General features: G+C 41.0%; 1 protein-coding gene across 11 annotated transcripts in view; it reads left to right on the top strand.

Moving 5' to 3' along the window:
• LOC102059623 (kinesin light chain 1) overlaps positions 1-14,948 on the top strand; it is a 74,508-nt gene that overhangs the window by 12,765 nt on the left and 46,795 nt on the right. For 3 of the 11 annotated variants that reach the window (XM_055716474.1, XM_055716472.1, XM_055716475.1), the window contains exon 1: positions 11,170-11,568. The exons of 7 other annotated variants lie outside the window; for them this stretch is intronic. The gene's annotated coding sequence lies outside the window, so the exon portion shown is untranslated. Of the gene's footprint in view, positions 1-11,168; positions 11,569-14,948 lie in introns of those variants that run through there. One more of the 11 variants, XM_055716473.1, reaches the window with a different exon arrangement.

Genomic DNA, 14,948 nt, shown 5'->3' with positions numbered 1-14,948 from the left:
TTTAGATAGTTTGTATTGACTTGCAGTGGTTATGTTCTGATAATCTCTGTGGGGGTTTCTTATTCACTGAATTTCTCTACTGGAGCTTTAATTTTGATATAATACCAGAGGAGTAAGAGGAAGTATCAAATGGGGATTGAGAGGCAGACCGACTAATGGTTAGGTTGAAGTGATTGTAGTACCTTTGGAAATTATTAATAAAGAACTGTACATCTTAAGGAAAAATAAATGCATTTTTCAATTTCATTATGAGTTTGAGAAGTGATGGTAGCAACTACTGAGAAGATAGCTTCTACACTGAACATTCTTAGGGATAAAATTAAAATTTAGTTCAAAACTCAGATTTCTAATTCAGAAGCTGACCCTTCCTGGCCCCATTTTAAGGGAACTGTTCTGCTTGCAATTTTTAGCTTCCACTATTACTGACTAAGACTGGTATCCTACAGGGTAATCAGATTTAGCCAAACAAGAATTTAATTTACATCCTGCGCAGAGCCCATAGGCCAGTCTTATGCATAAAGAATGGGAGACTGAAATGTTTTCAGGAAAGGATAATATATGCCAGGAACTGTAATATGCATGAATAACATTTTCATACTAAAAATTATATTCACTGATTCCTGTAAACTGATTCACAGAGTAATAACCCCATAACTGAATATTCAGGTTCATTTCTCAGAAAAAAAATAGTAAGGGAAATACAAGATCATTTATTTCTTATGAGTTTATTTGTTAAAAAGAGTTTATAAGTCCATGGAATGTAATCATCTTGAATACATACTCATTAATATTTATTATTATATAAATCACTTCTTTGTGCCTTGACTTTGCATTCATTAACAGATTAAGATTTACCCACATATTGTGAGATTTAATTGACTGATATATTCAAATAGCAGATGCTGTGGAAGTGCAAAAGCAATACTTCTGGCTAGAAAAGGCAAAAAGTTAGATGATCGCTTTTTAAGTGTGATCTTACTCAGAAGAAATATTATTTTATAGTACTGCCCACAGTCAAAATCAGTCTTAGAAGCCATGTAAATGCTTTGAAGACATAGTCCCTGTTTCATACAGCTGCTTGTGTTTTACTAGTTCAAACCAGATACCCGTTTAAATGAGTTCCTTGTATTTTGCACAGTGGTTCTGCTTTCTGGTGCATGCAGATTCTCACCCTTAGGGGTGGTCCCAGGTGTGTTGTAACCAGGGCCTGAGACAGCAGGAGGCAGCAAGAGCGACTGTATGCATCTCCTGAGACTGCCAGGATGCAGTTGGCCTTCAGCCTAAGCTGGAGTAGCCCTGAAGCTACTTTGCTGGACCATGAGTGGCATGAGTTTCCAGCAGCCCCCATGCCAGTCAAGAACTGCTGGCATTCAGCAATACTCTGTTCACACCACTGCCTCCAAAGAACCCACTGATATGATTCAGCTGCAGAATTGGCTGTGTTAACTTTCATCATTTGAGCCAAAACACATTAACAGGCAAAATGCAAGTTTCAGAATCATAAGAAATTCAGGTCACTATTCATACCTTATTGCTAAAGAACTTCCTGGTGACAAATTTTGGCTCTATCTTTGTAACAAATCCCTGCCGTGGAAAATTTTTTTATCTAATGATCAGTGTGTAGTATACATTGGCTGTTTTTAAAGGGTTCCAGAAAAGTTACAGATTTTCATTTCTAGAATGATTTGAATGATTAGAAATCTAGATTATTTGGGGGAGGAGGGGATGTTTTACAAAACAGATATTGTGGTCAAGGCTATATTAGAAGACAAAACCCATTAATTGCAAATTTCAAAAGAGATTAATTGACTGCCTCGATTGCTCTCCAAGTGATTTTATTATTCAGGAATGTCATATAGAAAACAGATGGTATGACACAGCATAAGTATTATGTAACAAACCAAGTCAAGACAGTTCTGACCTTAATAGCCATCAAAACTATAAATAGGTAGAAAACTCTTTACTTGTCCAGAATTGTATGAGATTGAAAGACAAAATGGAAACTAAATTCCAATGAGTATGTAATAAAATGTCTTCTGGATTTACCAATATTCTGCTCACATTTACCAAAATACTACTTTCAATGTCATGTCTGGAAAGCCTCCCATTTCCCCAGGCCTCCTGAAAAATTCCACTATGAAAACCAGAACAAAATACTAAACTGGCATATGAGTAAATAGCCACAGGTGCTAGTTTGTATCAAAGGAGAACTGAAGCCAGCTTCAAAGGAAAAATCAGCTCTGCTGTAGGATTACTGAGCAATTTTAATTTACAAGAGATGCTCAAAATTAATTCATTTGCTATGCTCCTCTGCTGCGGCTTCTCTGGTGCTGCTTTTGCTGCTGGGGAAAGAGAGGTTTATTCAGTGTGACACCTGGAGGCTTGCTGGGAATGCTTAACAGTTACCACTGCATCGCAGCCATAAATCCGGCTGCCATGAGACTAAGCAAAATAGGCTGATGCTGGGAGAACGTGCCTGAAGAGTTGCCACTGGACAGAGCATGCTTCCTTCTTAGAAAGATTTTTCTCAGGCTTTTGAATCATCAGGTTCATGCTTTCTCTAAAAGCAGCAAAGAAGTTTAGTACTTACTGTCTTGAGTCTATAATTTATAGATATTCTCTAACAGCCACTTAGCACTCAATGTTCAATTTCATTTGTACTTAATGTCTTTTCAACTAACTTTTAGTTCTATTATATGTTTGCACGTAAATTAGAAAAACAACCTCACTTATTTACAATATGAACTTTGGTTTTGGGCACTACTCAATAGAGTTTACAACCAAAAATTCAAAGGGAAAGAAGATAATTCAAATTAATGAGAATGCCGGTAACGCAGCATTCCAGCCTCCTTTGGTTGCAAAATGAGTGGGATGGGAAATGACAAATGTATGAATCTTCCTTTAAATATATTTAGAGTGCTTTCTGCATTGGTGCACAATAAACCTGGCAGTAACATTTTACGGTTATGTAGTTAGTTATAAGGATATGGGGCATGTTAAATTGCTGCCCACAACAGAACCATTTACTGGGTAGATTTCTGGTCAGTGTTAGACACTGATGAGGGAAGATACTATTATTCATCAGCCTATTCCATGTGAGTCATGACAGTTTTCTAACATATGGTGATAGTGTACTTTGTGACCCGTCAGCACGTAATAACAAGTGTAACACTGTGTAGGCAGTACATTTCACTTTCATGGCTAATTTATATGTATCAACTGTTCCCAGCTTTCTCCTAGTGTTTATTGAGGCATGTTTCAGTTCCTGTTTACAGTCGCTTTATTTTCAATACCTACGGTTTGATAAACTATGTAAAACTGTACTATATATGTCTTTGAAACAATTTCAATGTATTTCAGCTTTCATTAAAGCATAATTTTTATTTTAAATATTAAAAAATAATTTTACGTTAGAATACACAGATTCAAAATGTAAAGTACGGCATATGGAAGTTCCCCAGAACCTCCCCAGGAGACTGTTGTTAACTGATGTGATGGAGTGAACTGCTTTGTGTAATCTCCTCGAACGGTCCAGGTGTTTTAGGTGACACTGGTGGTGTAGAGAACCATGGTGGCATGGATATTTTCCTTGAAAGAAATTACTACAAGCTCTACTTTCTGCGAATCGTACTATGCCCAGCTGGCCACCAAAGACAAAAGTCAGGGAGTCCTGCTCTAAATTCCTATATTCAGTTATTTGTCCTCTGAAGCAAAATTGCAGCCTTAGAATGTCTGTGATGATCTACACACTGATGAGGTAACTGCTGCCTTAGCCAGTTTCTGCATAAATTACAATGCACCTAAACTGAGTCTAGCCTTTTTGGCACAAGGAAAACCTTCAGAACATGATGTGATGCAGCAGAATCTGCCAAATTTAACAAATAGATAGCATCCCCTCACTGTTTTTTTTATAGACGGGTCTCCAAAACACCTGTGCACAGATGTATGAGGAATTAATTTCTTCAGAAACTGACACCTACAAGGCTAGGTCTCCTTTCACATCCCCTAATATAGGGGGTATACCAAGTGTGTGTGGGCTGGGTTACAGATGGACCCCCGTGGAGGTCCTGGGCAGAACTATCACATGGAAGCTAGGTCCTTGTGGTTGTGTAAGTCACTCAAGGAGCAGGGAATAGCATAGGATTGGGAGGGCACAGAGATGATTTCAAACCCTTCTCTCAAACCCTTTTCATCTGGGTTTGATGAGACTGTTCATCAGACTCTGATCTAGACCTTTGGGAGACTGCCCAAAGATTGAGTTCTTCAAGAATATTTGCTCTCAGGTAACTGACAGACAAGCCTGTTGAGATCAAACACACCATCCATCCTGTAGGAGTGAATTACACAATCACCTCACCAATGTTTTAAGTCTAAGAGTTGATAGCAGCGATATACTTATCAATTTTTTTCTGTACCATTGTGAAGACACCGGAGAAGTGAAGAGTGAGTCCTTGGCATGTCCTTGGCATGTCTTTGAACTTAAGACTTTGCAATGGATTTCTCTGTGAAGTGGAAAAAAAATGTTTCATTAAAGCAGATAAAAAAAGACTGAATTAGAACAGGAAAGACGGGAATTACAACATCTGAAACTGAAGCAAAAACTTCACAGTACATTCATATCCAAACCCCTGGGAATAAGATCATCTCTCTTTATCCTGCATCTGCTCTATTTCCCAAGTAGACAGGATGAGGCACAAAATATCTGGCACAGGCAGTTCTGTTTGCTATTGATTTCTAGAGTGACTCTGCCCTTCTCAGCCCCACGTACTGTATACCGTCCATCTAGCCACAGGCATATTCACAGAAGCCATTTTCTGTAGAGACAAAATTGGTCATTGGCACAGAAACTACAGAAACAACTGTCACCCAGCAGAAACATTTCCATTTCCCTTTCCCTTCAGGCAAAACGTATTACCACGAATTTGTCAGCCCACTGCAGCTGAGTCCTGCCTTGGTTTGAGTACCCGCTTAACCAAAGTAAACTCTGGCAATGAAAGGCAGATGTAAAATGGCTTCCCATAAAAAATAAGAAGTTCCTTAGATTTTAAAAAAACTACATGGATGCCACATGAATTTGGTGTAATTTCATATAGAGTATTAGTTGAGGCATTTGGCAATTACTGCGGCATGTGTAGGAAAGCAATACATGAAGTGAAAGGGAGGTTAACTGATAAATCAGACTTGGGAACAATCATTTTCAATAGTGACCATGGCACAAATACTTGCAGCACATTAGGCTCAAGAAAGAGGAAGCAAATGGGAGCAGAAAAGGGCAAGTTGAACGGTCAGGGAGATGTAGAATCTCTCGTAGCGAGATTAAGAGTTTGGTTTGTTTAGCCAAGCAAATTGACCATCAGGAGGGGAAAAAGGAGTCTCATACACAGGTGCGTGGAGGAAGGACCAGCTAAGAGGATTACCCAGGGAAGAATCTTCTTTCTCTACATAATTTAATCAAGCATGTAAAAGAGAAGTGTTACATTTGAGGACTTCCTTAGAAATGCAAACATGTAGAGAAATGAGGCTGATCACTAGCAAGGGAAAAAAGCTAGAAAGAAATGACACCATTTGGCACTGTATCTGTATGTATATATTACCTTTGAGACTGAACACTGGACGAGTGGGGTTCTTAGAAGGGCAAAGTGCCTGCTTGGTTTTCAATAGAGTTTGATAATTACCTTTTGATAACTACATTTAGAAAAAGACCAGATAGGATGGTTATCTGTAATGCCTTTTAGATTTTTGAGACTTCGTTCTCTTTTCATTGGTAGGTGCAAATTTCTACTTGGAAAAGGTCACATACAGGCATACACTGGCATTACCATTTCTTGTGATCAGCATATGCATGAGCTTTAATAAAAGGCATCATCTAAAAAATCACAGCTTCCTTCTTTTATAAGTGTATGTAGGAATCTTACTGAGAATAAAGAGACTACATCTTCTATATCTCTATGAGGAAGCACCAGTTCCCCTGGTGCCAAGACAAGTTTATGTCCCAGTCTGTGCCTCTGCCTAAAATTGGTTGGAAAAATGAATGCCTTTCTTATGCTTTCAAAGGTTCACTTGCCAAAACCCCCAAAATTTTATACTGGTTAATGACATTTTCCCAGATTTACACTGATGTGTGACTGAAATTAAAATCACAGCCCTCACAAGGCTTTTTTATAGGGAAAAACACTTTTCATAATGAAACTCTGGAGAATTTAATGAGAAAAAGGTACCTAAAGGTCTCCTTTGCCATAGAAAACCCCCTCCAATAACTACCAAGATTATCAAGGTAAGGGTCTCACCTAATCTAATTGCAAGTAATCCGGCAGCAAAGCCTGATGAGTTAGCAAATCTCCTTGCAGGTATACTGACAAACCATACAGGTATCAAACAGCTAGTGTTCAAAGAAAAGGAAGGGGATAACGTAAGCAGTAATAAAGCAGGCACTTAGAAATCAGCAGAGGTGATCCTTCCATTTTCTGCTTTTAGCTAAGTGTTGCTGGGTTTGAATACAGACTATCAAAGATCTTGTGTTTGGAAGTGTCTGTTTGTTGCGTTTGTGGAATAAACTTTTTCCCTATCAATACTAGGCCTTATCCCAAAAGCAAGGTAAAGAAAGAGAGCACAGTCATAGTCGGGAAGTGAAGGTATGGGAGGGTGAGGTATCACACACTGAATGTTCTTACTGTAGTTATGGCCAAAATTGTGATATTCCACCGACGGAGTGGTTTTTATTTCCTCTGAAGGATTTAATACACTTCTGCAATCATTCAGTGACTGAGGTAGGTGAATACAGAAATAAATGTAACTTCCTGTGACTCATATGCAGTGATTAGTAATTCTCATAACACTGAATGAGCAACTGAAACCCCAAGAGAGAATAAACTCACTGAAAAGTGAGAGCATAGAGGAAGGAAAGGAGGAGCATGAATGGAATGCTATCTTTCTTCATGTATAAGCGCTAAAAGTCATGCAGAGTGAATATGGAGGAGTCTTTCCAATCCAGAAAGATGCTGGTAGTCAACTATCAGCTGACTACAGAACACGGAAGCAAGTAAGGAAGTTGCTTCATCTTTCAATGAAATGACAGGTACGGCAGAAGTAAAGAAGGAACAGAAATTGCTGGTTGAACGCAGTAAGTATGTATTGACTTAAGCATTCCCTTGTAGAACCTATTCCTTGTTTGCAGGGAGTAAAGATACAAGACTAATTCTTGTCATAAGCTCTTGGGAATTTTGATGCTTAAAAGTATCTTGAAAAATACTGAGTGTCTGTAAATTTGTATAGCATAGAGTATTATAGTTTGTCAAAGGGTGCAATTCTTAGCTCCTTGATCACTTATTACTTTGAAGATGACAGTGCAAATTGGGATATATAAATATAGCTGTGTTGCTGAAATCGTCTAATATTTTTCTTTCACGTTAATATTGACATGCAAATTCTCTAATAGTTCTAGCTTTCAAGTGGTTACTTTAACTGTATTACCTGAGGTGTTTAAGTCTGTTTTTCATAATACAACTGTTATAAAGCTAATTGAATGGGCTTCTTAAATCTTTCAGTTAATATCTTTTGGATTTAACAGTAGCATAGCGCTGTAATAGCTGGGAGACGAAAAGAATTCTGGTTAGCAAAATGTTAATGTCCAGTGCAAGCATCCTGCTCTGTTTAAAAAAAGTAACAGAAATTAACTAATGAAATGGCCTGTAAAGAGCTGAATTAACACTGCATGCTTTATTTCTTTGTTACTCCTCTGTGGGTAGAAAAAGGCAGGGAAAAGCACACTGGCTTTCATTTATTACAGTTTTCTAGAAATCCTTGTGACTATGAAAAAGGAGAATTCACTTGCATGTAAATAAAGCTTATTGACGTGGGAAGCAGGATGATGGCCAGTGTTTATTTTACTTAGAACCTTAATGCCATTCCCAACAGTGGGTTCCTGACAGCATGTTCAGGCATCTTGACTATAACAATGAGTTAAGGCAAGCAAAATACAGTCCTTTTACTCCAAAGTGCCTGAACGCCCTGATAAAAAGGTAGTTGTGCATGCAGTAATTGCACATACACACAACGGAGTTAGGCTAAAATTGTGTCTGGGACTGCATACGTGACACTTTTGACTCCTGAGCACTGATTTTTATGTTTCCTCTTTTCTGTAAAGGACACTCTTGTAAGAAATACAAACTAAAAGCATATGCAACTGTCAAGTCATTATGATGAAAAGCCAGACAGGTTGCTGAATCTGGCCTTTCAATATTTATTATTGCTAGGATGCTTTTAAACAGCACTTTAGCAGAAGCTGAAATTATTCCAATGTAGTGCTTTAATGTAGCCCATATTTATAAAACTAAGTCATAGAGTTTGTAGACTTTAGGATTAGATTTTTAAAACTTTTGTTTCTTTTGGAGGAGAGATTCTCTAAGCCAGGATATATTTTTGTTAATAACAATGGTAAATTGACCCACACTTCTTAAACTAAGTGAACCTGCATTTCTTTATAGAGGCTTGCTCAATTTGTGGATGTCAGTTAAACAAAATCTTGGTTTGCTGCATGTATTTCTCACACTGTTGCACCTCAAAAACCTAAGAGTTTTGTGCTGCATTAGCTGAACTGTTTGCTTTTTTCTCTCCTACTGTGAATTACAAATCTCCCTCTCTTTCTGGGAGAGGAGGGAAATGGCTATATTGAGAATAAAGAATCCAGCATTATAAATCATATGTTTTCAGGTTCTGTTTTAATATCCACTCAGACATCTGCAGAAAGCCAGGGTGACCTTGTTGGTGGCAGACAAATACTCTGGAGACAGTATGTCTAGATATTGCATCCTAAAAGCAGGACATATAGCATAACTGGTTCCTTAAAAGAAAATGGAAATGTGGGCAATAAATAGTTTTTGCTGCTAGATGAACTTGGGTAATTCTTATGTAGATGAGACAGGAAAAACAAGATTCCAATGCAGAGGAACTCTTAATCGTATTTCAGGTCAGGCAGAAGCACACTCACCACTTCTCTCCTGTGTGTATCTTCTGCTGTGTGCCATAAACAGAGGGGAGTAATACTGCACTTCAGTTCCATTGAGCTAATCAACCTTTCTGCGGGAGGGAGCTTATAGTGTGTGCTGCTTATGTGGGAAATTGCCAGCATGCATATACTTGATTAGCCAGTGTATTATGAATCAGGGTCATAGCTGGAGTAGTTGCTTTGTTCGGAAATGCTCAGATTCCCTCGGGTAAGCAGCTAATTGCAGGAAATCTTTTAAAGCAAATGTGTGATAGGAAGAAAGCAATGAATATTGTTTATTCAAAAGACAGGAATGGTTCCTTTGAATCAGTTCTCTTGCATAATTATGTAATTAGGGCATGTTCTATTTTTAATTAAATCTCTTTCATATTTGTGAAAATACTCTGAACCTGTGGACCAACTGACATGACTCTTACTTTTAAAATGCAGTCTGTATAAAGGAATGCCCTTCAATCTTCTTTTTTCCCCTTCCATATTACTGTGCAAACACATTTTTCACATTATACATAGTTAGCCTGTATTGCCTGTCAAAACTAAAGTATTTTGGTAAACAATTAATACAAAATTGCCAGAGAAATGTTTTAAATGAAGAACACAAGAAGCTGCTGCTCTGAAATACTACTAGTACCACAACTGTTTTTTGTTGGACTGTTTGACCTGTGTAAGATATAGTGAGTGGTATTCAGAAAGTATGCTTCTTTTCCCTCATGTTTTCAAATCCCGCAGTGACTCTGTATTTTCAGTCTCCTGGCAATCCATGCTCCCCTAACTTTGTTTTGTTTCTTGCGGACTTCTGTGACGACTCTTGTTCTTCTGCCTCTTTGACAACAGCATTAGCTTTGACTCTTTTTCCACCTTCCTGCTTCTTAGGAGTCTTGCTTTCTCACCCGACTCATTCTCACATCTGACATTTTGCAGACTTGCTCAATATTGTTGTATGTGAGGGTAGATGTACGCTCTGCTTTCCTTGTGTACTTTAGGTATTACTGTTTAGGTGAGGCTGCACATTTTGATGTACACTGTACCGCCATATGTTTCCATTAGCTTCTGACTCATACCCCGTTTATACTGCAGGAGTTGCACAGGCAGCTGGACTGGATGATCATCGTTGGTCCCTTCCACCTGTACCATTCTATCCTATTTGGAGCTCGGATGATAACACACCATTAAAATATTCTACCTAGACAGTAGTAACTCTTACATGAAGTTAAGCTGTCACTGTTCCCTGATGATTTTCAATGTAGATTTTATTGCTTGGCTGTATTTGACTTTTTTTTTTTTCCATCTCAGACTTCCAATTCCTTCAAGTCTTTCATTTCTGGGCTTAAATTCTACCTAGCGGAACATGAAAGCAACATGAAGAAAATACCATGACCATTCCTTCTCTTCTGGTAAAGAGTGGGAATGAAATTGAAAGCCGCAGAGAAATAGCTGCTGTGACAAGTCACTGCGTTCTTATGCAGGTCTTCCATGTTATGTGTAAACCTGTGGAAGAGTAGGGATCTTTCACTTAGTTCAATGTGGAACTAAGACAAGGGCGTTAAAATATATTAGCGGTACAGTTAGCCCTGGCGAGGGACCCAGCCTCCACCACAGAATTCCCCCTCCAGCCTCGGTTCTCCCTGCCCCCACGGCGCTGCGGGTGCTTACAGAGGCGGGAGCGTCACCTCTGCCCTCCGCCTACTCTGCCGAAGCAAAACCATCACCTTCTTCCCGGGACACTGAGAGCAACCAACGGGAAAAGCACCTGCGGCCGTGCCCCCTCCACAGCAAAACCACCCCAGCGTCCCCGAGGGCGCCTGCGGGCAACGCCGGGTGTTGCTCCCCCCGCCCCAAGACACACGCTTCAGGCAGGCCAGGCCTCAGCAAGGTCGGCGCGGCCCCCGCCCGCCCCGGGGATGGCGGCGTGGGGCCTGGCACCTGAGCCCCTAGCAGCCTTCATCAGCATCCCTCCGCTCCCTCCCGGGCGGGCCCCGCGCCACCGGCGGCCATTCCACTGGCGCTGCCCCCTGCTCGCGCGGCCCGATCCCCTCCGCGGGGGCGGGGTGGCGTCATGGGGGCGCTGGGAAAGAAGGGCGCGCGGGGGCTTGTGGGAGGAGAAGGGGGAGCCGCCATGGCGGGCGGGGTGGCGGGAGGGGAAGGCGGGGCGGGCGCAGGGGCGGTGGCAGCGGCAGCCGCAGCCGGGGCGGTGGCGGTGGCTAGCTGCAGCTGTCAGCGCCCGCTCCTCCGGGGCCAGGCCGTGCGCTGACCACCGTGGCTGCCGGGCCGGGCCGGGCCGGGCCGGGCCTGTCAGCGCCTCGGGGGAGGCACTGAGGGCGCCGTGGTGCTGACCCGCTCCCTCCTTCCTTCCCTCCCTTCCTTCCTTCCTTCCCTCCCTCCCTCCTTCCTTCCCTCTCTTCAGTCCTCTCTCCCCCCCAAAAAAACCCTTTTCCTTCCTCCCTTCCGCCCGCCCATCGCTGACATCCTCCTCCGGTCGCCTCCCCCCCGCCCCCCCGCCCGGGCTGCGCGGCCCCCGCCGCCTCAGCGAGCGCTGCGCACATCGCCCGAGCCTGCAGCACCGAGCGGTGAGCCAGGGGAGCTGCCCGCGCCCGGGGCGGCCCTGCCGGGGGGCAGCTTAGGGGGTGGTAAATTTTTTGTGTTTTTATCTGCGGCTACGCAAACAACAAAAGGCTGCGCGGGCCGGCCGGTCCTTCCGCAGCGCCGCTGACAGCCAGCGCCGAGGGGTGGGGGTTGGTGGTTTTTTTGGGGGGGAGGTGGTTTTTCGGTGTTTTGTGTCAAGCTCTGTCACAGTCACCGCGGCTGCGGGAAGAAGGAACCCCCCGGAGGCGCCGGGGATCGGCCTGGCTTTGTCCCCTTTTGCTGCCCTGGCTCCCTCGGTGCTGCGGCTGGGGCCGGGCGCCGCCCTGGGAGGGACCCTGGGCCGAGCCGGGGTGCGGGAGGCGCCGCCTCGCCCCTCCTGCCCGGCCGGCTCGTCGCCCCGGGGCCAGCCGCGCTTTGTTTTGGCTTCACTGCTTGGCTTAGGGGGCTTACTCCGGGGCTGATTCGGAAATGGTGAAAGATGAGGCGAGGACCGCGCTTCCTTGGGTTTTGTAAATAGTGACCGGATTTATATATTGCAGGTCACCTACCGTGCTGTAGTTGGAGGCGATTTGTAGACTTGGGCCTTGGCCAGATCTCCAGACTTAGAAGAAAAGCATTGATTAGGGACGCATTATTCTAGTAAAATGACACAAATGCATGACTGAGTTAATTGACAACTGTATCTTTAGGGCAGAGATTAACTGGAAAGGCACTTCAAGATCTTACTCATTCTGGGTTTATGTTCCTAGTATTTTTAGGTAACAAGGTGCCCGATTTGTAGATCTGCATAGCAGTTATCTATAATCACAAGCAGGAACTTCTTGACGTCTTACTGAATTCTGTGTTCTAGGCATATTGAAGCATATTTTGATGACCAAAATAGCATCATCTAGTGCTATTGCCTGCCTTTTTGAAGGCTGCTAAATCGATGATGGTGCTCTTTCTTTTTTTGTTTTGTTCCTGTTAGTGATTTTCATTAGTGTATGTGATTTAAACGTGAATCATGGAATCATAATACAGAACCAGAAAATAAAAAGGGCTAGAAAAAAGTGAAAGTTTGTTTTTACCATTTGCTTTGGACAGCAAAAATGGTGAGCAAATGTCATTTGTGATATAAAATATTTTCACAGTTACAGATTAAAGTAGATGAAATGAAGACTTTTAAAATTTAATTCTTGCATTCTTGTAATTGGCAGAAGGTTTAGTAACAATTACTCTGGGAAGTAATTGTCTCTTTCACTTCCACTTTTGTGTTTGTACATCACTTAAAATGGAAACTTATGCCCGAAGGGTGTGCTTTGGAAGCTAAAAAGGAACATTCGAGATTTAGATGGTTTAGCATTTTAATTAAAAGAACCCCAAAAAACCCCAACCCAAGCAAACCCCCCACCCCTCGTAACAAAACTGAAAATCTCAGATTTTTTGAATGCACAATTGATTTCAAAGTCTTTTGGAAAATAGCTTTAATTGATTATGAATTCTGAAGCTTCAGCAAAACACGATAGAGGATATTATAACCCTAGGATTATAGATACAATTGAAAGTAACACATTCAGCATTTTATGGCAGCAGAGAGAAAGCTGATCCATCTGGTGATTCTGAGCAGAAGACCTTGTATTTTGTAAGGTCTTGCACAATTATTTTTGTAAACACATTAAGAGGACCTTTTTGTGAAATTCCAATAGATATGGAGTACTCTAGCGGTTCCGTTTAGATAAGGACTTTCTAGAACCAAGGTTAAATGCAGGGAATTTAAATTGTCGGTTCCTGAAACTTGCACAACAATGCAGTATCACTTCTGCATCATGTTGCAGTTAAAGTTTGGCAACCTTATGTTTCTGAAGGATGATGATGGAACTGATTAATTCCTGTAATCAGAAATTCTAACAGCAATTAAAGCTTTGGTTCCCTTTGCTTTCTAATAAAAGAAAACATGCTATCATATATAATAAAGAAAGAGAATAAAATTACCCTCCAAACGTCTCGTGAAATAGCCTCATTTACTGTTTGTCAAATTACTATGATATGCTAACAGTGCCTTATTAATGGAAATTGATTTTTGAAAAGGTCTGTGTTTGACAGAAGAGAAATTGCATACACAGTTGTTAATTAAATTTGCAGGAGTCCAGAATACAATATTCTGAATGGTTTTGACATACAAGAATCAAAATAATGCTGTATAGATGCTTAAGGTCTATATGAACAATTGCTGTTTCCTCTGTTTATGAAGAGCTTGCTATGATGATGTCAGAAAACCCTCACATGTGTGCTTTTATACAGTATATATCTCTCTCTGTATAGCTAAGTATGTGTATCTACTTCTCTATACACACGTATCTACATATGTCTCCATCAGGAGTTCAGGGAAATATTACAGCCTCATAGTCAGTTCTGAGTCCATTTAATGCAGCTTCTGTTTCTCTTGAGACATGGGCTTATATAGTTGCTCTTTCACCTCTTCCTCTGGTTTTCCTGGCAGATGTGTAATTGGATTTATTCTGGGATTAATAGCATCTCCTCAGATGCATAGGTCATGATTATTTTGAAACTTAATTCAGTGTACAAATACTTGTTAAAGTAATGTTTTTATAGGAGGAGCGGGGGACGGACGAGTACAAGGAAATTAAAGTCAATTCATAAATAAGCAAAATACACTTCTGTATTTAATGTTGAAGTGCATAGTAGCAGATAGTGATGGGGACGAGCATGCTAAGTCTATTTAAATAAACATTTCTTGTAGTCTGTCCAGGGTGGTGTTCAGTATGGTACAAGTATAGTAGAAATGGACCAGTTCCATCATCATTGCAATAAAGTGGCTAGTCACAGGCTTTTCTCTTAATTCAGCCTGTATAATACTTTGTGTTTCCAAAGTATTTTTAAATTGTTTTATAAGACCATAGCATTGACCTTGACCAAAGTTTAGAAAAACACGTTAGTATTAACTCTCAATTTTCCTTAAAACAAAAGCATGACACATGGAATGTCTAATACTTTGTGGTAATCAAGTACCAGTCAAAGACAGATTGTGCATTCAAAAAATAAATTTTTTGACTTCAAACTAGAACTGATTATAATAGTTACATCCTGAGTCACAGTTGGCTTTGGGCATTTTTGAGGTATTAAGGCTTTCCCAGTAATTTCTTTAGTGAAATGTTTTCCCTTTTGAAAGCAGGCTGTAGAAATAAGTGTGGTTCCTTTGAAAAATTACTTAATCAATAAATGCCTAACCAGAAAAAGGTGCACTTAATGCTGGCTTAGATTTGCTGAGATGCTTTTTTTGCCTTCATCTTATGGATTTAAATTGGGCACTTTGTTAGAGGGTCAGAGCCAGAATTACAGATGCTTTCAGTGATGGAGGAATTAC

The sequence above is a fragment of the Falco cherrug genome, chromosome 7 (genome assembly GCF_023634085.1).
Source record: "Falco cherrug isolate bFalChe1 chromosome 7, bFalChe1.pri, whole genome shotgun sequence".
Classification (NCBI taxonomy): domain Eukaryota; kingdom Metazoa; phylum Chordata; class Aves; order Falconiformes; family Falconidae; genus Falco; species Falco cherrug.
Note: the sequence above shows the minus strand (reverse complement) of the source record. Positions and strands in the feature narration are given on the sequence as shown.